The sequence below is a fragment of the Macaca fascicularis genome, chromosome 3 (genome assembly GCF_037993035.2).
Source record: "Macaca fascicularis isolate 582-1 chromosome 3, T2T-MFA8v1.1".
NCBI classification, from domain to species: Eukaryota; Metazoa; Chordata; class Mammalia; order Primates; family Cercopithecidae; genus Macaca; species Macaca fascicularis.
Genome location: NC_088377.1, coordinates 51,346,345 through 51,352,091, shown reverse-complemented (window position 1 = coordinate 51,352,091; position 5,747 = coordinate 51,346,345).

Here is a 5,747-nt window from a genome sequence, read left to right as displayed (position 1 = left end):
AAATATAAGAAATTAGCTGGATATAGTGGCGTGGGCCTGTAATCCCAGCTACTCGGGAGGCTGAGGCAGGAAAATCCCTTGAACCCAGGAGTCGGAGGTTGTAGTGAGGTGAGATCGTGCTACTGCACTCCAGCCTGGGTGACAGAGCAAGATTCCTTCTCAAAAAAACAAACAAAAGCTAAACAGTATAATAACTATTTACCTGGCATTTATATCATATGAGGTATTATAAGCAATCTAGAGATGTTAAAGTATGCAGGAGGATGGTGTGTAGGTTATATGCAAATACTACACCATTTTATTTATTTATTTATTTTTTGAGACGGAGTCTCGCTTTGTCGCCCAGGCTGGAGTGCAGTGGCTGGATCTCAGCTCACTGCAAGCTCCGCCTCCCGGGTTTACGCCATTCTCCTGCCTCAGCCTCCAGAGTACCTGGGACTACAGGCGCCCGCCACCTCGCCCAGCTAGTTTTTTGTATTTTTTAGTAGAGACGGGATTTCACGGTGTTAGCCAGGATGGTCTCAATCTCCTGACCTCGTGATCCGCCCGCCTCGGCCTCCCAAAGTGCTGGGATTACAGGCTTGAGCCACCACGCCCGGCCATTACACCATTTTATATAAGTGCATCTATGGATGTTGGTATGGGAGTGGGGTCTTAGAACGAATTTGACACTCAAGGCGCCTCTGTCACTTACTTACCAATGAATTCTCATCATCTTTAGAATAAAACACCTCCCTGTGTCCTAAAAAGCCCTCAGTGGCCCGGGCCCTACCAGCTTCTCTGACTTGTTAGCACGTTCCTCTTTGCTCCAATCACAACGCTCCCTGGTCCTTCCGCAGGCCAGGCTAAGTTTTCATTGAAGGACTTGGAATAGTACTTCCCAAACCATTTCATAGCCAAAATGTTGGTGGCCATCTCCCTCTTCCTGCTCAGGCTCAACTCAGACCTCACCTCCTCAGAGGCCTTACCTGACTACCCAATCCCCACCTTTTGACCCTGCTTCATTTTCTTTTCTTTTCTTTCTGTTTCTTATTTTTTATTACACTCTCTCTCTCTATATATATATATTTATTTTTTTGAAACAGACTATCACTCTGTTGCCCAGGCTGGAGTGCAGTGGCAGATCATAGCTCACTGCAGCCTCGACCTCTCAGGGCTCAGGTGAACCTCCCACTCCAACCTCCCAAGTAGCTGGGACTACAGGAGAGAGCCAGCACACCCGGCTAATTTTTTCATTGTTTGTAGAGACAGGAGGGTCTTGCTATGTTGCCCAGGCTGGTCTCCAACTCCAGGGTTCAAATGATCTGCTTGCCTTGGCCTCCCAAAGTGCTGGGATTACAGGGATGAGCTACTGCACCTGGCCTTTATTTTCTTTGAAGCACTAGGTCAGATGATCTAGTTCACTGATTTGATCAATGCCTTGACATTTGTCTTCTCCTTTTTTTTTTCTTTTTGAGGCAGAGTCTTGTTCTTTTGCCTAGGCTGGAGTGCAGTGGCGTGATGTCAGCTCCCTGCGACCTCTGCCTCCTGGGTTCAAGCGAATCTCCTGCATCAGCCTCCTGAGTAGCTGGGACTACAGGCACCTGCCACCACACCTGGCTAATTTTTGTATTTTTAGTAGAGATGGGGTTTCACCATGTTGGCGAGGCTGGTCTCGAACTCCTGACCTCAGGTCATATGCCCGCCTCGGCCTCCCAAACATCTGGGAATACAGTGAGCCACCGCATCTGGCTCTCTGCTCCTCTTGAAGGTCATCTCTGTGTCGGGCAAACAGGAACCTGGTCTAGGCCTCTTCTTGCTCTGGAGCTCCAGAGGTCAGCATGGTACTTGGCCTAGTACACAGGGCTTCATAAATATTTGTGCATGTGCTGTATTCACTTGGCAATATTTTTTTTTTCTTTTTCTGAGATGGAGTCTTGCTCTGTCGCCCAGAGCTGGAGTTCAGTGGTGCCATCTTGACTCACTGTAACCTCCGCCTCCCGGGTTCAAGCAATTCTCCTACCTGAGCCTCTGGAGTAGCCCGTGCCACCACACTCGGCTAATTTTTGTATTTTTAGTAGAGACGGGGTTTCACCAGGTTAACCAGGCTGGTCTTGAACTCCTGAGCTCGTGATCTGCCTGCCTTGGCCTCCCAAAGTGCTGGGATTACAAGTGTGAGCCACTGCTCCCAGCCTTACTTGGCAAATATTATTTGAGCCTCCACTGTGTGTGCTACATGTGCACAAAGTTAGGCACAACAGACACAGCCCTAGCCCTCAGCATTCCACTGGGCTAGTGCAGCATACAGTCCAGGGAGTAGTTTTGTTTTGTTTTGTTTTTGTTTTTTGTTTTTTTTTTTGAGACGGAGTCTCGCTTTGTTGCCCAGGCTGGAGTGCAGTGGCACAATCTCAGCTCATTGTAACCTCTGCCTCCCGGGTTAAGCAATTCTCTTGCCTCAGCCTCCCAAGTAGCTGGGATTACAGGTGCCTGCTACCACGCCCGGCTAATTTTTGTATTTTTCATAGAGACAGAGTTTCACCATGTTGGCCAGGCTGGTCTCCAAGTCCCAACCTTAGATGATCCGCCCGCCTCGGCCTCCCAAAGTGCTGGGATTACAGGCGTGAGCCACTGCACCCGGCCTAGGCAGCAGTTTCGTGCAAGGGTGAGTGTGGTTACTAGGGAGGTACAGAGTGGGATGAGGGCTCCCAGTTCATACCAACAGGGGGTGTCCATGAAGATCATCGGGAGAAAATGAAAGCTGACACCAAGTTAAATAACAGTTGGCTTGGCCGGGTGTGCTGGTGCCCATCTGTGGTCCCAGCTACTCAGGAGGCTGAGGCAGGAGGATTGCTCGAGCCCTAGAGTTTAAGTCCAGCCTGGGCAACATAGCAAGACCCTGCCTCTACTTTTAAAAAAAAAACGGCTGGGTTCAGTGGCTTGGCTGATGCCTGTAATCCCAGCACTTTGGGAGGCTGAGGCAGGCGGATCACTTGAGGCCAGGAGTTCGAGACCAGCCTGGCCAACATGGCAAAACCCTATCTCTACTAAAAATACAAAAAATTAGCCAGGTATGGTGGTGCGTGCCCGTAGTCCCAGCTACTTGGGAGGCTGAGGCAGGAGAATCACTCAAACCTGGGAGGTGGAGGTTGCAGTGAGCTGAGATTGCATCACTGCACTCCAGCCTCGTGACAAAGCAAGACTCTTGTCTTGCAAAAAACAAAACAAGAGACATTTCTCCAGGTCTCATCCTCCAATGACACAGCTCAGAGAACTCCCTGACAAATGGAGACAAAGCCATGACTGCCAGAAGCCGATGGAGTTTGGAGCCAAAGCATCCACCTCACTCCCTGGCTGAGAGCCATGACCTCAATTTGGAGCCTGTTGGAGGCAGAATACTGGCCCCTAAATATTCCCATACCCTAATCCTTGGAGTTTGTGCATATGTTCCTTTATGCAGCTAAAGGGATTTTGCAGATGTGATTAAATTAAGGATCTCGGGATGGAGGATGATCTGGGATTACCCAGGTGGGCCTAATATAATCACAAGAGGCCTTAAAAGATGGAGGAGGCAGACATAGAGTCAACAAAGGGAGATGAGAGATCAAGCAAAGTGGCTCAGGCCTGCCATCCCAGCACTCTGGGAGGCAGAGGTGGGAGGATTGTTTGAGGCCAGGAATTTGAGACTGGCCTAGGCAACATAGTGAGACCCCCTCTCTGCAAAAAAAACTTAAAAAAAATCGGGGTGTCATGGCACACACCTAAAGTCCCAGCTACTCGGGAGGCTGAAGTGGGAGGCTTACTTGAGCCTGGGAAGTCGAGGCTGCAGTGAATCAGGATTGCACCACTGCACTTCAGCCTGACTGACAGAGCAAAACTGTCTCAAAGCAAAAGAAGGGATTGGGCATGACGGCTAATATCTGTAATCCCAGCACTTTGGTGGGTCCAGGCCAGTCGATCGCTTGAAACTAGGGATTCAAGACCAGCCAGGAAACATAGTAAGACTGTGTCTCTACAAAAAAGGCAAAAATTGGCCGGGTGAGGTGGCTCATGCCTGTAATCCTAGCACTTTGGGAGGCCGAGGCAGGTGGATCACCTGAGGTCAGGAGTTTGAGACCAGCCTGGCCAACATGGTGAAATCCCGTCTGTAATACAATACAAAAAATTAGCCGGGCATGGTGGTGGGCGCCTGTAATCCCAGCTACTTGAGAGGTTGAGGCAGGAGAATCGCTCTGAACCTGGGAGGCAGAGGTTGCAGTGAGCTGAGATCATGCCATTGCACTCCAGCCTGGGCAACAAGAGTGAAACTGCATCTCAAAAAAAAAAAAAAAAAAAAAGCAAAAATTAGCCGGGTGTGGTGGCATGCACCTGCAGTCCCAGCTGCTTGGGAGGCTGAGGTAGAAGGATCGCTTGAACCTGGGCAGAGGTTGCAGTGAACCAACATGGTATCATGTAACTGTAGTCCAGCCTAGACAACAAAGTGAGACCCTGTCTTTAAAAAAAAAAAAAAAAAAAAAAAAAAAAAAAAAAAAGGCCGGGTACAGTGGCTCACACCTGTAATCCTAGCACTTAGGGAGGCCAAGGTGAGCAGATCACCTGAGGTCGGGAGTTCGAAACCAGCTTGACCATCATGGAGAAACCTCTTCTCTACTAAAAATACAAAATTAGCCGGGCATGGTGGCGCATGCCTGTAATCCCAGCTACTCAGGAGACTGAGGCAGAAGAATCGCTTGAACCCGGGAGGCGGAGGTTGCGGTGAGTTGAGACTGTGCCATTGCATTCCAGCCTGGGCAACAAGAGCAAAACTCTGTCTCAAGAAACAAAAAACAAAACAAAACCGAAGAAAGAGAATTTTTTCTCAGCTGGGCACAGTGGCTCACACCTCTAATCGCAGTGCTTTGAAAGGCCGAGGCAGGAGGATCTCTTTAGGCCAGAAGTTTGAGACCAGCCTGGGTAACAAAGATCCCATCTCTACAAGAAAAATCTTAAAACAGCTGGGCATAGTAGCATGCGCCTGTGGTCCTAGCTACTTGGGAGCCTGATGTGGGAGGATTGCTTGCATCCAGGAGTTCAAGGTTGCAGTGAGTTATGAAGACCACTGCACTCCAGCCTGGGTGACAGAATAAGACTCAGTCTCTTAAAAAATAAAGAGAAAAAGAAAAAGTCCAGGTGCAGTGGCTCACACCTGTAATCCCAGCCCTTTGGGAGGCCAAGGCAGGCAGATCACCTAAGGTTAGGAGTTCGAAACCAGCCTGGCCAACATGGTGAAACCCAGTCACTACGAAAAATACAAAAATTAGCCGGGTGTGGTAGCGCATCCCTATAGTCCCAGCTACTCAGGAGGCTGAGGCAGGAGAATCACTTGAAACCAGGAGGCGAAGGTTTCAGTGAGCCGAGTTTGTGCCACTTCACTTATCAACAGAGTGAGATTCCGTCTTAAAAAAAAAAAAAAAAAAATTATTCTCTCCTCTAGCGACTCCAATGCCTTGCTATGTGGCCTTGAGCAAGCTGCTTCCTTTTGCTGGACGTTGATTTCTATACATGTGAAAAGAGAGAGGAGTTGGGTTAAGGGACTCCCTAGGGGCCATGGAGGCCTGACACCGTGACTCAGCATTTCCAGGATGCGATGGACCTGCCGAGAGCTCTCAGATGATGCTCTTGAACCGTCCTCCATCCCGAACCCTGTTTCCTCCCGAGAGTCCTGCCCAGAGTCTCTCCTGCTGCCACAGAGAATACATTTGTGCTCAGACAGTGACTTCAGTTACAAGAGA